This window comes from Castor canadensis, chromosome X (assembly GCF_047511655.1).
Source record: "Castor canadensis chromosome X, mCasCan1.hap1v2, whole genome shotgun sequence".
NCBI lineage: Eukaryota > Metazoa > Chordata > Mammalia > Rodentia > Castoridae > Castor > Castor canadensis.
The window spans coordinates 75,722,399-75,740,117 of record NC_133405.1 but is presented as its reverse complement, the minus strand read 5'-3'; the positions used below and the strand labels follow the sequence as shown (position 1 = coordinate 75,740,117).

At 39.1% G+C, this 17,719-nt stretch overlaps 1 protein-coding gene and 1 non-coding gene across 5 annotated transcripts in view; one reads left to right on the top strand and one right to left on the bottom strand.

Moving 5' to 3' along the window:
• Window positions 1–17,719, bottom strand: part of Atrx (ATRX chromatin remodeler) — a 195,036-nt gene that overhangs the window by 157,858 nt on the left and 19,459 nt on the right. The gene's annotated exons all lie outside the window — the stretch shown is intronic.
• Window positions 6,604–6,706, top strand: LOC141420074 (U6 spliceosomal RNA). Its single transcript, XR_012444777.1, has one exon. It is a non-coding gene; the product is annotated as a U6 spliceosomal RNA (small nuclear RNA).

Sequence of the window (17,719 nt, the reverse complement as noted above, 5' to 3'; positions counted from 1 at the left end):
AGCCTCTGGAACTGTAGTGCAGTGATTTCAGTAACTAATTACCTCATCTTCATTTAAATAACAATGTAGCCAGTAAGGTCCTAAACCATGTAATTACTTACTTGAAATTGGCTGTGATAGAAAAATATAGAAGTCACTTTAAGATGTAAGTGAGGTCCTTTGTTTTCTTAAGCAGGAGTCCTAATGTACCTTACGGGAAAATTTCTTACTTTCTTACTGAATCATTATAAAATACATAGAAACCAATGTAAAGGACTGATTAAAAACCCAGTACTGCACCAAAAGTCCCAAATTGAGAATCAGAATCTTCATTCTAGTTCTAATTATTAATTAGATTTCTGACCATAAGCAAATAACAGCAGAACTTAATTTTCTCACTTGCAAAATAAGACCTTTACTAGGTGACTGTTAAGATACCTTCCAGCTATAAAATTTGCTTCTGAAAGAGACCAGCATCCAGTATCATATTAAATTTCAGAGTAAATCAGCTGCAATGTCAACTCCTGGAAATAATCAATCACCAATGTTCTATGCCTCTGTTTTAATTCACCCTGCCCTTGGACCAAAGGAGAAGTCTAGGTCCCGTAAGGACTACCAACTCCAAACTGTGTTTCGGAAATGCTCCCACCTTACTCTTTTTATCCCAGTGTCTCATAGGACAGTTATATAACCCAACAGGTCACTAAGATAGAATCTGAAAGCTAAAAATACTTTGAAATGAAAGTCAGGGTACTGCTACAGGTAAAGAGGAAAAAACTAAAGCTCAGGGCCACAGCGTTGCCAGAAGACCAAGAACTATAAGTTAAAGAAAGCATGGTTCTTAGTCTGTTTTATCAATACTCCATTTTATTAATAATACTATGCCCATGTACTGAAAATATCTTCACTTACTTTCTATTACCCAAAGCTTCAAAGATATTTCATTACCTCATAACAATAGTTAAGTATAAGTGAAAATCAACTTAATATTGCTTAATGGGAGATGTCATATAAGTCTATACTGCCCATTGGTAATCATTTATCTTTATTAATTTATCATCCTGTTGAACGCAGGAAACAATTCTTATAGAGATCTGGTCCCAAAGCAGGGAAAGACATTTTCTCTCCATGTCATCCTGATTTTTGGAAAAACGCACACAACAAAGATTTATCATTACACAAAATTTGGTTTTAACAATCACTTTTATAAAACAAACTTATGAAAGGAAAGATTTGAATTGCTCAATTGAATTTTTTTAAATAGGAAGTGTCTTTTCATTTTAAATTCACTCAACTTATTTTTAAAAATTAAATCACAGCTAGGTTACACTAAGAAAATGTCAACTTCATCCATGTTTCCTTAGAAGGATATCATTAAACAGGAATAGTATATACACATTTAGGAAAAATTCTGTTCTTATGAGTTTTTCTTGCAAAACAGATACGGTAATTAAGTGATATGATTTAAACCAAATCTATAGACAGGCTCATAGTCACTTCTTAGAAGGCAAAATACAATTGATACTATTATCAGAATAACACTCAAAACAACACAAATCTCACTTTCAAAATCATTATTACATAAAAATTTTCAGATATGTTTTAGAGAAAGAATAGTTAAATCAAATCAAACAAGTTAGAAAAAGCTACTCAAATTAGGTCTGGGAATTTAGCTCAGTGGTAGCACACTTACCCAGCATGTTCAAGGCCCTGGCTTTCATCCCCAACACCAAAAAAAAAAAGGAGGAGGAAAGGAAAGGGAGGGAGGATAAGGAGAGGAAGGAGAGGGAGGAGAAGGAATGGAGGGGGGAGGGAGGGGAAAAGAAGGAGGGAGGAAGAGGAAGGGAGGAAGAGGAAGAGGATGGGAGGAGGAAGGAAGGAAGGAGGGAGGAAGGAAGGGAAGAGGAGGGAAGAGGGGAGGAGGGAGGAAGGGAGGAGGAAGAAGAAGGGAGGAGGAGGAAGAGGAGAAGGAGAAGAAAAAAAGAATCCATTCAATGTGATGGTGCATGCCTGTAATCTCAGCTACTTGGGATGCTGAGAAAAGAGGATCTCAAGTTCGAAACCAACCTTGGCTACATTAAAACCTTGTCTCAAAAAGAAAGAAACTAACTATTAAAGATAAAACTTAAAGAATATATGAAAACAAGTCCATTTACAATAGCCTCAAAAAAAAAAAATCAAATACCTAGGTGTAAACTTAACAAAGGATGTGAATGACCTCTACAAGGAAAACTATAAACTTCTGAAGAAAGAAATTGAGGAAGACTATAGAAAGTGGAGAGATCTCCCATGCTCATGGATTGGTAGAATCAACATAGTAAAAATGTCGATACTCCCAAAAGTAATCTACATGTTTAATGCAATTCCCATCAAAATTCCAATGACATTCATCAAAGAGATTGAAAAATCTGCTGTTAAATTTATATGGAAACACAAGAGGCCATGCATACCAAGGCAACACTCAAAAGAACAATGCTGGAGGTATCACCCTACCTGACTTCAAACTATATTACAAAGCAGTAACAATAAAAACAGCATGGTACTGGCACAAAAACAGACATGAAGACCAGTGGAACAGAATAGAGGACCCAGATATGAAGCCACACAACTATAACCAACTTGTCTTTGACAAAGGAGCTAAAAATATACGATGGAGAAATAGCAGCCTCTTCAACAAAAACTGCTGGGAAAACTGGTTAGCAGTCTGTAAAATACTGAAACTAGATCCATGTTTATCACCCTATACCAATATTAACTCAAAATGGATCAAGGATCTTAATATCAGACCCCAAATTCTAAAGTTGGTACAGGAAAGAGTAGGAAATACTGTGGAACTAATAGGTATAGGCAAGAACTCTCTCAATGGAACCCCAGCAGCTCAGCAACTAAGAGATAGCATAGATAAATGGGACTTCATAAAACTAAAAAGGTTCTGCTCAACAAAAGAAATGGTCTCCAAACTGAAGAGAACTCCCACAGAGTGGGAGAAAATATTTGCCAGCTACACATCAGAAAAAGGACTGATAACCAGAATATATAGGGAACTCAAAAAACTAAATTCTCCCAAAATTAATGAACCAATAAAGAAATGGGCACATGAACTAAACAGAACTTTCTCAAAAGAAGAAATTCAAGTGGCCAAAAAACACATGAAAAAATGCTCACCATCCCTAGCAATAAGGGAAATGCAAATTAAAACCACACTAAGATTCCACCTCACCCCTGTTAGAATAGCCATCATTAGCAACACCACGAACAACAGGTGTTGGTGAGGATGGGGAGGGGGGATGGAAGGGACACACCCCCCTCTAACACAGCTGGTGGGAATGTAAACTAGTACAACCACTCTGGAAAAAAATTTGGAGGCTTCTTAAAAAGCTAAACATTGATCTACCATTTGATCCAGCAATACCACTCTTGGGGATATACCCAAAAGACTGTGACTCAGGTTACTCCAGAGGCACCTGCACACCCATGTTTATTGCAACACTATTCACAATAGCCAAGTTATGGAAACAGCCAAGATGCCCCACTAACAACGAACGGATTAAGAAAATGTGGTATTAATACACAATGGAATTTTATGCAGCCATGAAGAAGAATGAAATGTTATCATTCGCAGGTAAATGGATAAGAATTGGAGAACATCATTCTGAGTGAGGTTAACCTGGTCCAAAAGGCCAAAAATCATACATTCTCCCTCATATGTGGACATTAGATCAAGGGCAAACACAACAAGGGGATTGGACTTTGATCACATGATAAAGCGAGAGCACACAAGGGAGATATGAGGATAGGTAAGATAGCATTTGTTGCCCTTGACGCAAAGAAACTAATACAGATACTTTAAAGTGACTGAGGCCAATAGGAGGAGAGGACCAGGAACTAAAGAAAAGGTTAGATCAAGAAGAATTAACTTAGAAGGTAACACACATGTACAGGAAAGCAATGCAAGTCAACTCCCTGTATAGCTATCCTTATCTCAACTAGCAAAAACCCTTGGTCCTTCCTATTACTGCTTATACTGTCTCTTCAACAAAATTAGAGATAAGGGCAAAATAGTTTCTGCCTGATAGCGAGGGGGTAGGGGTGGAGAGGGAGGGGGCCGGGGGGAAGTGGGGGAGAAATGACCCAAACATTGTATGCACATATGAATAAAATAAAATAAAAAAATTTTAAAAAAGATAAAGCTTAACAGAACAAATTATTCTTAGCCATGACTATGAACTAAGAAATTTACAGTCACATCAAAATTACTAATGATTTTGAATTACTGAGTGCCATCCCCATCTCTGGCCACTATAGTCTTTCCTTTTACATTAAAAAACGTAAGACACAAAAGTTACATTTAAAACTTCTAGCACCATAACAACTTAAATAAAAGGAAAATGCCTCCTGAAAATATTGATAAAAATTGATGTCTATATTCTACTGAAGTACTAAACATATTCTTCAAAGTTTTGTCATCATAGCCAGGCATAACCTAATCCCAGAACTCAGGAGGCCAAGACAGGAGGACTGTTCATTGAAGGCCAGCCTGGGATGCATAGTCAGACCTTGTCTCAAACAAAACAAAACAAACAAAAAGAATGTAACTTAACAATGTTTTTAAAAGCACTATAAGCATAAAATTGGAATTGTACTATTAGAAAACTAAATTAGAACTGTAGTCAAGTCTAGAAAATAAAAAAAATAAACAGAATCATCATTAAAACTGCATTCTAAGTCATAACAGTAAACAGTTACTTTTATTTTTCATTAAGCTTGTTAAATTTTAATAAATTCAGAATGAATTTTTTAAAAACAAAACTATAGTCAATAAGAGAACAACTGAGAGAATAAAATGTATTAAAAACAACTACAAAAGAAGATGGCATCCATCTATGCAGGTTAAAAAAAAAAAAGATGGCAGTGAAACTGGCCACCTACCTCAAGAATGCCTGGACCAAGGAGCCACTGAAAGTCCTGTCCTTCACTACTGGGACCCCACTGTGATCCTGCCCCACTGAGCCCCTATACCAAGTAAGGCATCACAAATAACCAGGCCACACCCTACACTACATAGCGTCACTTAGAGATGATGGAAACATGGTGATGTGCCCAGCCATCCTGTGGAACACTAGGAAAATATGAATAACCCCCCAAAATCCCTGAAAGAAACAGAAAGGAGAAGAGAGGCTTCTAGGGTCTTGAGGGAGGGTGAAATAGGGAATTACAGTTTAATGAGTACAGTTTCTGTTTGAAATATTGAAGAAGTTCTGCAAATAGATACTGGTAATGATTAAATACTGGGAATATATTTAATGCCACTGAATAAATCTATTAAATGCCACTTACGATGGATATAATTGTAAAAAGTTATCTTTTGTATATTGGTGGAAAAGATATGAAACATTCATAGTAAACATTTCCGAATGAAAAACTGATCCTCAATTTTAATGAAAATGATGTGAATATGCATATGTCCAAGGAATTAAAAGGATCACTGGCCTAGGGGAGATAAAAGCACTGCTTGGAGGCCCCAGTTCTCAATGGGAGCAAGTCTGACCCCAAAATACACATGAAAATGTGGAGACTGACTTGTGTTGTCACGGTGTGGTTGCAGTTGTCGATGGCATCTAGTGGGTAAATGCAAAGGGTACCACCAAACACCCTACAATGCCCATGAATCACACCCACAATGCCTCTGTAAGAAGTTCTGCCTTAAATTAAAAAGATTTGGAGAAGATGCATGCCTGTGGCTCAGGCCTGTAATCCTAGGTACTTGGGAGGCTGAGATCAGGAGAATTGAAATTGAGATTCAAGACCAGTTCGGGTAAATAGTTTTGAAGACCTCTTCTCTAAAATAACTAGAGCAAAAAATGTGGCTTAAGCGGTAGAGCACCTGCTTTGCAAATTTAAAGCCCTGACTTCACATCCCAGTCCCACCACCCCCCCAAAAAAAGATTTTGAGAATTACTTTTTACTCTATTTGGGGATAAGGGAATGCTAAACAGATTCACTGTGTAACCCAGGTTAGCCTGGAACTCCTGCCTCAGCCTCCAAAGTGTGGAGATTACAGGCATGAAAAAGCATACTCAGTGTCTAATGCTGTTTTTAATGTCTGCATGGTAAACAAAAACATTAAAAGCTCAAAGTTTGGAGTGTACCAACTTTTTCTTTCCCTTGTAAAATTCCTCCACAATTCACAATTTTTACTCCCAAGAAAGAAAGAAGTGAGGGACAGAGGGGCAAAAATGGGAAAAGCAGCAAAATGTCACATGAGGATTATTTTTGCAAAAACTATTCTTAAATGGGTTACAACAAGCAGAAATAAACTGGGAATGATAGGCTCTAATACAATTTCCACGGACCTGTCCATATGTTGATGTTTTGTTTTCTATCATGTTATCTGTCATCACTCATTTGTCTGAATATGTTTTCAAATTGGAGACCCATTACTGTTTGATACCATCATTTCTCCATAATTTAACTTAGGAAAACATTTTTCGGGGTGGGGGACGAAAGAGAGCACTAGAGGGGGTGAATTCAAGTATGATATATTTGATACACTGTAAGACCCTTTGTAAATGCTCTAATGTACCCCCACCCAGCACAGCAATGAAGAAATAAACATTTTCCTCAGTGCTCACTTGGCAGCACACATACTAAAAGTGCAATGATACAGGGATCAGCAAGGCCTCTGAGCAAGGATGACTCACAAATTCGTGAAGTAGTTCATATTATTTTAAAAAGAAAAAAAAATTCCAGTAACACATACTGAAGAACTGATAATCACTATGTAAATAAAAAAGCACAGTAACAACTGAATGCTAACACCAGTTTGTTTATTGAGGAATAGGTTATTTTCACAGCCTCAAAATATTTCCCCTAAAGTATTTATTGGTTAAAACTGGGGAAAAAATAACTTCATATAGTTAACCCACCTTAACCAAACTTTATCACCTGTAATGGGATCAATAGACATCATACACCACCTGTCTACAGTTAAAAAAAAAAAGTCGTTCCAGTAGTACTTTTACCAAAAACATATACCCTTCATCTAATCATAAGGAAGCAACATACAAACCCAAATGGAGAAATACTAAGTTTGTTTCTTGCTGTTTTAGCTTTGGACACAGGGTCTCAGTATGTGGCTCAAGAAATATTCTAAAAATTAAATGGTGTGGAACATACATAGCATTCACAAGACCTTGCATTCAATCCCAAGTACACCCAAAAATTTTTGTGAATTGGCCTATGCTGTTCAAAAATGTCAAGATCAGGAAAGACAATGAGAGGCAAAGGAACTTCTCTAAATTAGGACAGCTGGACAATCTCACTATAGATTTTTGTATTAGAAAAGATCCCCACTGCCCAAATTTATGGATTGCCAGAATATTGTGAAAATGGCTATACTGCTGGAAGCAGTCTAAGAGTCAGTGCAATTCACATCAAAATCCTAATAATATTTTCCACAGGGATAGAAAAAAATCCAAAACTATATGTGGAAGCCCAAAAGATTCAGAACAACCAAAGCAATCCTGACTGAAAAAAAAAACAAAAACCCAATGCTGGAGGTATCACAATACCTGACTTCAAATTATACTACAGAGCCATAGTAACAAAAACGGCATGGTACGGGCATATGGACATGTAGATCAATGGAATAGAATAGAGGACCCAGAAATAAGCCCATTAAGCTACAGTTATCTGACTCAACAAAGGTGCCAAAAACATCTGAGAGAAAAGATTTCCCAACAAATGCTGAAATCCACATATGGAAGACTGAAACTAGATCCCTATCTCTCACCCTGAAAAAAAATCAGTTCAACAGTTGAACATAGTGGTACATGTCTATAAGCCCAGCTATGTGGGAGGCATAAATGAGAGGATTATGGTTTAAAGTCAGCCTGAGAAGAAGAAGTTAGCAAGACCCTATCTCAAAAAACAAGCCATGGGTGAGGCCAAATGAACAACAAAAAGCCAGGCATGATGGTGCACACCTACAATCCCAAGTACATGGGAGGCCAAGGTAGGAGGCTCACTGTCCAAGGCCAGCCCCCAGAAAAAGCAAGACTCTATCTGAAAAATAAACTAAAGCAAAAAGGGCTTGGTGGAGTGGCTCAAGTAAAAAAAACATCTTTTTTTACAAGAAAGTTTATAACGGAAGGGATCGGGGGAATAAGAAAAGATCAAAGTATATTATGTGCATGCATTACAATGGAATCCCATTATTTTGTAAAATTAATATACACTAATAAAAATAATGAAAAAAGAGTCCACTAGTTAACTTTCTTTACGTTTGATAGTTACAGTGTAATTATGTAAGAGAATACTAACATAGGAAGTACTGAAGTATTTAGGGAAAGGAGGATGGAGTGTCTACAGAGACACTCTCACACGGATGTGAAAAAATGCATGAGTGCACAAATGATAAGAACAGCTGGGACAAAATGTGACTCTATTATAAATGTGACTCTAAAACTAAAGTAGATACCTTAAAAGCAACGGAGGCCAATAGGAGAAGGGGACCAGGAACTAGAGAAAAGGTTAGATCAAAAAGAATTAACCTAGAAGGTAACACACATACACAGGAAATTAATGTGAGTCAATGCCCTGTATAGCTATCCTTATCTCAACTAGCAAAAACCCTTGGTCCTTCCTATTATTGCTTATACTCTCTCTTCAACAAAATTAGAGACAAAGGCAAAATAGTTTCTGCTGGGTATCAAGGGGGTGGGGGGGAGAGGGAGGGGACGGAGTGGGTGGTAAGGGAAGGGGTGGGGACAGGGGGGAGAAATGACCCAAGCATTGTATGCACATATGAATAATAAAAAAATAAAAATTTTTAAAAATAATAATAAATAAATAAATAAAAATAAATGTGACTCTATATAAAAAGTATATAGGACTTTCTTGTACTGGTCTAGCAATGTTTCTGTAAACAAAATTATAAGGAAAAGGAAGTTACAAAAATTTTGTAGCATTTGAACTGTTCTGGGCTACAGATACCATTGCATGGTAGAGCACTTGCCCCATTTGCCCATGGCCGTGGGTTTGATCCACAGTGACACAGAAAAAATATTAAATGGCATTTTAACTCTTTTTCAAGTACCTTCCTTTTCTCACTAACTATATTAGCATCGCAGTTTCAGTTCATCTGATTCTGTGTCCAATTCAGGAAAGCAGATAACAGTTTAAAATGCATCATTCTGAGGGCTGAGATGTAGCTCAGTGGTAGATTGCTTAGCATGTTCAAGGCCCTGGGTTTGATTTCCAACACTGCAAATAAATAAATAAAATATATATATATATATATATATATGTAAAAATACATATTTATACACATATATATACTTGCAATAATATGCTTGAAAAATACACATAATTTTGTACATTTGCTCACCTCACTCCTGCTTTGAACACAAAGACTCTTCATCAGCATTGGTAATACCTAAGATTTTGACAAAATGAAAAACTCCACACAGAGTTACAATTTGAGCAAAATTTGACATCTAGTTTTACTGCTATATAAATCTCCATCCCTTACTACATTCCTATTTTATAAACTAATCCTTTTGAGTTTAATATTTACCATACACCTTGGTAATGTAGGAGATTGAAATTAGTCAACAAACATTCTACCACTGAGTTATATCCCCAGTCTTTTGTTGTTGATGTTTATTTTGAGACAGTCTTACTAAGTTGCCCAAACTGGCCTTGAATTTGAAATCCTCTTGCTAAGACCCCCAAGCAGCTGAGATTACAGGTATACACCACCAGGCCCAAGTTCACCATATACTTTTTATCATTGCACCATATCAATTGTTCATTTTTAAAAAGCTAATCATATTATCCTACATACCTTACTTTTTTGAGGTTTTCTATAATGATAAAGAAAAAATGAAACATTTTAGCACAGTATAAAAACCTTTCTCAAATTTGACTCTAACTACTTTCTGTTTTTTCCCTTCTAACTACTCCCACATCCTTTCCAATCACACTTCAATGTGAATTTTCTCAAGGCACCCAAAGGCTCTTCTATCTTGTACCTGGACATACTTTTTCCGTCGCCTAGAACAACTCTCTCCCTCCTAATTACCTCCACTACCTGACTACTACACCCAACTCAAAATTGCCATCTCCCTTAGATTAAATATTTGATATCACAGCCAGGCGCTGATGGCTCATGCCTATAATCCTAGCTACTCAGGAGGCAGAGATCAGGAGGCTCGTGGTTCAAAGCCAGTCCCAGTAAATAGTTGGCAAAACCCTACCTCAAAAAAAAAAAAAAAAAACCTTCACAAAAAAGCAGGGCTGTTGGAGTGGCTTAAGGTGAAGGCCCTTAGTTCAAGCTCCAATACCAAAAAAAAAAAAAAAAATTTGGTACCAGCTCTTCAAAGTATTTTCTTATTTGTTTTTTTGAAACAGTGTCTCACTACGTAGCCAGACTGATCTGGAACTCCTCTAAGTAGCCCAGGCTGGCATCGAACCCACAATCCTCATGCCTCAGCCTCCCAAATGCTGGGATTTCAGGCTTGCATTATTATGCCCTGCTCTCCTAGGTAATACGTTTCTGTTCTTTTACATCTCTTGGTTCATCTCTCTATAACTATGCTTTACCACATAATAACGTATTGCAACCATTTACTTCTTTACTTACCTTAGAATTCATTATCTTTGAACCCCTTTTATTTAGAATGTTTCCCAAACCCACACCGCCTACAGGGACCATCTGGCAATTTACGGAAACATTTTTGGTTGAGACACTTAGGGGAAGGGGAAGGGGAAGGGTGCTGCTGGGAGGTAGTGGGAAAAGCCAGAGATAGAATGCATTTGCAGGGCAGCCTCCCACGACGGTTTTCTGAACCAAAATGTGTATAGTGGCAAGGCTGAGAAAATCTCATCTAAAATAAGGCCTTTCAAGTGTTTATCAAAATATTAGATTTAAAATATTTATTCAAACAACTTAAGAGGGCTGGGGGCACAGTTCCTGTGATAGAATGCTTGCCTAGCCAGTTCAAGACCTTATGTTCAAACCCCAGTACCATCAAAAAAAAAAAAAAAAGAACACAGAAACATAAAAACAGATATATAATATGAAACAGTATAGGGTTAATAATAGCCAAGACAGTCCAAGAAACAACAATGTAGCCTTCATGGTTATTAGTTGCATGCTTTTTTCAAGCAGGTTATCAGAATGATATATAGCAGTGCTGGGAATCCACACCCAGGTCTTCTCCCATGCTAGAAAGTTGTACTTACTAAGAATATGTGACTCTACCAGGCTCAGTTGTTCACATCTGTAATCCTAGCTACTTGGGAAACAGAGATCAGGGAGACAGCAGTTTGCCGCCACCCCAGGGAAAAAAGACCCCATCTCAACCACTAGCTGGACAGGGTTATACTTCCAGCTATGCAGGAAGTATAAATAGGAGGATTACAATCCAGGTAGGAGAGAAGATAAACACCAGGCCCTACTCAAAAAATAATGAAAGCCTAAAGGACTGAGGGCATGACTCAAGTAGCAGAGCACCTGCTTAACAAGCACAAGGCCCTGAGTTCAAGCCCTAGTACTGCCTGCCCACCAAAAAAATATGTTGGACTAGGGGTATAGCTCAGTAGTAGATTGATTCATGCGGCCCTGGGCTTTATCTCCAGCACTGGCTGGGGGGGGGTGTAGGGGAAACCATGGCACTGGCATAGGAATCAAAACAGACACACCAGGAGCTAGAATGTACATTGGTGGTAAAGCATGTACTTATTAGCATGCCCAAAGCCATGGGTACAAAAAAAAAATCATACCTGGAATGATGTCATCCAAAATAGTGGAGCAGGGAACTCCAAAACTCCTTGCCTTCTCTAAGGCAACAATTATGCTGATAAAACTGTCAGAATCAATTTTTTATCATTTTAGAATCTAATCAAAAACTGAGTCAATAGCCAGGAGAGTATTTGATAAAAACAGCAACTAAATTCCAATGAAACCACTGTGGCATGTTCATTACACATCAACCCTGCCTCTGTCCCCAGCTCGGTAGTGTGCAGATAGTGGCCCAACTGATGGATGCTAAAGGGAATAATCCGATTTATTCTCAAAGAATTGTGATTGTGGGTTGTTTGGTTTTTTTTTTCTTTTTCTTTTTTAGTGGGACTGGGGTTTGAACTCAGGGCTTCTTATGTGTAAAACAGGCTCTCTACCACCTGAGCCACACCTCCAATCCATTTTGCTCTGGTTATTTTGAAGATGGGGTCGCACCAACTATTTGCCCAGGCTGGCCTTGAACTGCAACCCTCCCAATCTCAGTCTCCCAAGTAGCTAGGATTATAGACATGAGCTACCCCAGTGCCTGGCAGGTTGTTTGTTTTTTGAGACAAGGTCTTACTATGTACCACAGGCTGGCCTGGAACTTTCTGCTTCCCAGGCTGCCTCAAACTCATGATCTTCCTGACTCAGCCTCTCAAATGCTGAGACTGAAGGCATGCACCACCGTGTTTTGATTGTGGGTTCTGACCTGTCTAGCTGCTAACTGGAGGACTACCCATACGTCCAAGGCTGATCACATGTTCAGAAAAGACATACTAAGGCCATAACCTTTGTCTTCTGACTGACCTTTAGCTTTTATACAATCAAAAAGTGAAGACTAAGGGGTTGGGCACAGTGGCTCACACCTATAATCCCAGCTACTTTGGAGGTGGTCATAGGAGGATCAAGGTTCAAGGCCAGCTTGAGGAAAAAAAAGAGCAAAGAGCTGAAAGAAATCAAGAGGTCTCGTCAATGAGGCCAGGAGTGGTATAGTACGCCTGTAACCACATAACTTGGGAGGACCTGAGGCTCCAGGCCAGCCTGGGCTATACAGAAATATATATGCCTCACCAAGGTAAGAATACCAAGGAAAAGACAGTAATTATGAAAAGAACCATGCCAGGTACAGTGTCTCACGCCTGTAATCCTAGCTACTCAGGAGGCAGAGATTAGGAGGATTGCAGTTTGAAGCCAGCACTGGCAACTAGTTCGTAAGACCCTATCTTAAAAAAAAAAATCACAAAAAAGGGCTGGCAGAATAGCTCAAGTCCTGCCTAGCAAGCATGAGGCCCTGAGTTCAAACCCCTGTGCAGGGGGTGGGGGAGAATGGCATGAGGTATGAAATGGAGTTAGGAAATTAGGAATTTCTGGTGAAATCTCCCAGTGCAGATACAATTGGCAACAAAGTCAGGCTTCACCACTATCAGTCAACTTGGCCCTACATGCCCCTTCATCCAACTCAGTCAGAACCTGTAATTGTACAAGTGACCATCAGATTACATACTTAATTCCACCCTCGAAGGTGGGGGTATACCCTCACCTGTGTATGCCAGTACAATAAAACTACCTGACACTAAAAAAATGATCACATAAAAAATTCAGTTCTAGTCCTATATACTAGCAATCAACAATCCAAGAAGAAAATTGGGAAAACACTTCCTTTTGCAATAGCATCAAAAAGAATTAATGCATGATGTGGTGATCCATGCCTGTAATCCAGGAAGCTGAGGCTGGACGGTAGAGGCTTCAAGGCCAGCCTGGGCTACATAATGAGACCCTGCATCAAAAAAAAATTAAGAAAGAAAGAAATAGCAAGCACTCATGTGGCCCACATGCTTTCTGGGCCTCCAGGCATTGGCCTTCTGGCGTTCTAGCTCAGGATGCAGAGGGCAGAGCAGGAGTAGTGTTATAGAGCATGGGCTAGTGCCATAGGTGGAGGCCCTGAGAGGGGTGCATCATGAGCCCAAACCCCCAGCATGGAGGGGCAGTCCTCCTGAAGTAACCTGCTGTGACCCTTCCTCTGCAGCTGGCCCCACTTCACAGAGAAGGCCAAAGCTCATTGTCAAGCCCAACCTCTGACTCCAGGTCCCATGCCCTTCCACTGCCAGGGCCACAGTAGTTCTGCAGTCGACTCCACTTGCAGCATGACCCAGTGCCCAGTCTGCAGGTGAGGGACTGCAGAAGGAGGAAAGGGCTGGCCAGACAACACCAGGTGTCCCAACACGCATTCTTCCTCATCACTGTGAGCACTTCCCATGCTCTTACCACTAGGCATTGTGTTAAACTACTTTTTACATATTACTTCAACTTTGTATTGTGCTCATTTTACAGCTAGTAAGAGAACTGAGGTGCAGACAGCTGGGTAACTTGTGCACAGTCACACAACTGACTGACAGACAGGATTTTAAAGCATCTAAACGTGTGCCTTTTTAATATTATATTCTATTTGTAGTGCTAGATATTGAACCTAGGACCTCACACACAAGTGCTCTACAACTGAGCCACTTCCCCGGCTCCTGTGCCTTTTTAAAATTGTCAAAGTACTGATTTAGTTTCTGTGACAATTTCAAGTAACAGTCCTATTTTTAGGAGGTGTCCTTCCAGGTTTGTTTCCTTCAGCAAGTGGCTGTTTGGCCCGAACCAAAGCCCTCCCTGAACTCACCCTGTTCCCTTCCGAAGGCTGTGTCCCTGGGAAGACTATGGTCCTCAAATTCTGGATTACAGGGTAGTGGATGGGAGCCTCAAGAATTGGAAGTGGCAAATGCCTTTTCCGTCTCTTCTGTTTTACCACACAGCTAACAGCAGGGTGGAAAAGTGCATTATGGGTTATTTTTAGACACTGCTCTTGAGAGTGGGATTTTTTTCTTTACTAAAACATAAGTAGTTAACTTTTGCATCCAACCAACTTGCTGAACTCAACAATAATCTGCTGCTTCCACTGCAATTTTTAAGCAGACTATTATGATGTGTACAAATAATGACTATATCTTCCTTTAGCATTTTTGCACGTTTTATTTCTTTATTTCTTATTGTATAGTAAGGCCATGAGACTAGTATTTTGAAAGCAGTGTTCTGGCCATCTTTGTCTGGCTCTCAGTGCTAGTGGGACTATTAAGTACAATGTGCTGGAGCCTCTCAGTGTACAAGCATCCTTCCACCACTACTGTTTAAAAGAAAAGTTTCACCTCAAATGGGTACTCAAAAGTGCCTGCCAGTCCTACTGCCCCCATCTGGTAACCTTGTTTTCCTATTCTCTGGTGACTGTTTTTCACCTTCCTACAGCTCCAGTCCCTCCACTCACTCTTAGTTGGTGATGGCCTTGCCTCAGTGTCTATCCCCCTTCTTATTAAAAGGAACTCCTCCTTCTGGTGGGCTTTTGGTCATATCCTTCTTTCACATTCAAAGGGGCTTTCAGTTGTCCTCTCTACCTGCACATAGAATTAAATCCAAACTCCTGACATTGGCATTGGCAAATGTGCTCCAATATTTACTATCTTAAGAATAAGGGCAGGGGTGTGTCCTTGACCCCACATTCCCAGCACCCTGTATTCTCCATTTCTCTCTACTTACCTTCATAGCTACCCTTGAAGTAGACTTTGTTTTGAAATAGAGTCTAGATATGTAGCCCAGGCTGGTACTCACAATCCTCCTGTCTCAGTCTCCAGAGCAGCTGGGATTATAGCTGTGTACCAACACACCAGGCCAGACAAGTTAACTCTACACACATTGTGTCTATTTCCTCACTTCCCAGTTGCTCTTCAACCCATTCCAATCCCCCCGCCAGTCACTATCCCATTTCTAAAAACAAAAAAGAAATACACAGAAATAAAACTAATCAAAGAGGTTCAGACTTTGCACAACAAAAACTATAAAACACTGCTGAAATTAGATCTAAATAAGCAGAAAGACATGCCCTGTTCATAGACTGAAATATTTAATATTAAAACCAATACTCCCCAAAGTAATTTACAGATCCAATGCAATCCCTATCAAAACTGTTAAAAAGTCCTTACTGAAAAAATGGAGTAAAATAAGGAGGGGAGGGAACAAGAGGGGAGGAAAGGAGAGGAGTGAGAAGAAGAGAGATCACATTTTATAACAGGGTACTGCATGATTGAAATTTCCAAGATACACATATCTACTGAGTTAGAAAGCAGATGGTGTTTTCCAAAGGATGAGGGATATGGGATTTCTTTTCAGGGTAAAGGAAACATTCTGGAACCTAATTGTGATGATGGTTGCACAGCACTGTAAATGTACTTAATGCCACTAAATTGTACACTTTAAAATAGTCAAAATGCTAAATTTTATTTATGTATATTATACCAAAATTTCAAAAAGAATAAAAAGATGTAAAAATAACCAGGTTAGTAATGCTAATAATCTTCCTCCATTCCTTAACTTCTTTCCAGTATGAGTAACATTTCCCGAGGCTGAGGCAGATGGATCACAAGTTCAAGGCTAACATGGGCTATGTAGCAAGACCCTGTTTCAAAAATCACTGAAGGGAAAGAAACAATGAAGGACTGAATAAACGCCAGTCCATTTTAGAGGAAACCATGTATGTTCACAGTGGTATGTCCACAGATCCAATCCATTTTAAACATGAAGTTACAAATGCTATAAGGGAGGTAAGAAATTACAAATTTGAGTAATAAAGCAGCAATAAATCAGATCTGTATTTAATCTTATTACTTCTTAGTTGTCTCTACATAATATCCCAAAAATAGTTTTCAGAAGAAAATCACTTTAATCTAATTCACTCACAAATAATAGTATCACAACAACTGGTTTAAGGAGACCACACAAACATTGGGCAGCCCCAAACTCTACACCATCTCAGTGAACTAGTATACAATTAAAACATATTTGTCCATGGCCACTCTGAAGCAATGAAGCTATTAATGACAACAAATCTGACTTACAGCTTTACACTTTCTACTTTCACTATCCATTACATCATGGTTACATTAAATTAACTTGGTCATCAGGGGCAGATTTTCCATTTCTTCAACTTGAACTTCCAGATTAGACTCATCCATTTCTAATTCTACACTTTCTCAGCACATGGTTGAAACCTCTAGCAGAGCTTTAACTCACCCAGGTTCTAAGCATACTCCAAAAACTGTTTTATCTCATAAAAGTAAGGGTCACCAACCTGCTGCTGCACTGGCGGAGTTCCCTGGGGCTCCTGGTAACTAATGTCAGGGTTGGAGGGCTAGCATTACCACCTCCACTGAGTGATAGTGTGAACCAGTGAGCCAGCTCTCATGTGAGAGGCCCAGCTGACCTAAAGAACCACAAAAGAAGTGTGGCTTGGCTTTCATGAAGGTTCATTCATGTGGGCCAAATTACCTGGAACTTTAAGAAATATTTCATTTCATTTAACACACATATTTTGGCTTTATAAAACACAGTTCATTTCATGTGTGTGTATATAAGAGAGAGAGAAAGAGAGAGAGAGAGAGAGAGAGAGAGAGAGAGAGAGAGAGAGAGAGAGAGTGTGTGTGTGTGTGTGTGTGTGTGTGTGTATCACTCCATCACTCCCTATTCTCACCCAAAAGGAGAGTCTTAAATGGAAGTTAGTGAAAGTAGAGAAAGTTTTATTCCTGCTGTAAGGGGTGATGAGAAAAGGGTCTTGGGTTGGGGGTGCAGGTCAGAGTTAGTTTTTGCCTAGTATGTGTGAAGCCCTGGTTTCAATCCCCAGCACTGCAAAAAGGGGGAGTCTTCAGTGGAGAATTAGGGTTCTCTTTCTCTGCCAGAAAAAAAAAAACTGTAATTTTAATGGGTTAAGAGTGAAAACAGATGGGGGTGGGAGGGGTAGCATTTACTTCTACAATTCAAACAGGTAATACTATCTCCCATTTAGAAAAAAAAAATCAAGAAACTGTTAGAGTTCAAATGCTAGATGTAAATCAAGGAAAATAATAAATGGCTAGCCACATTTAGGAA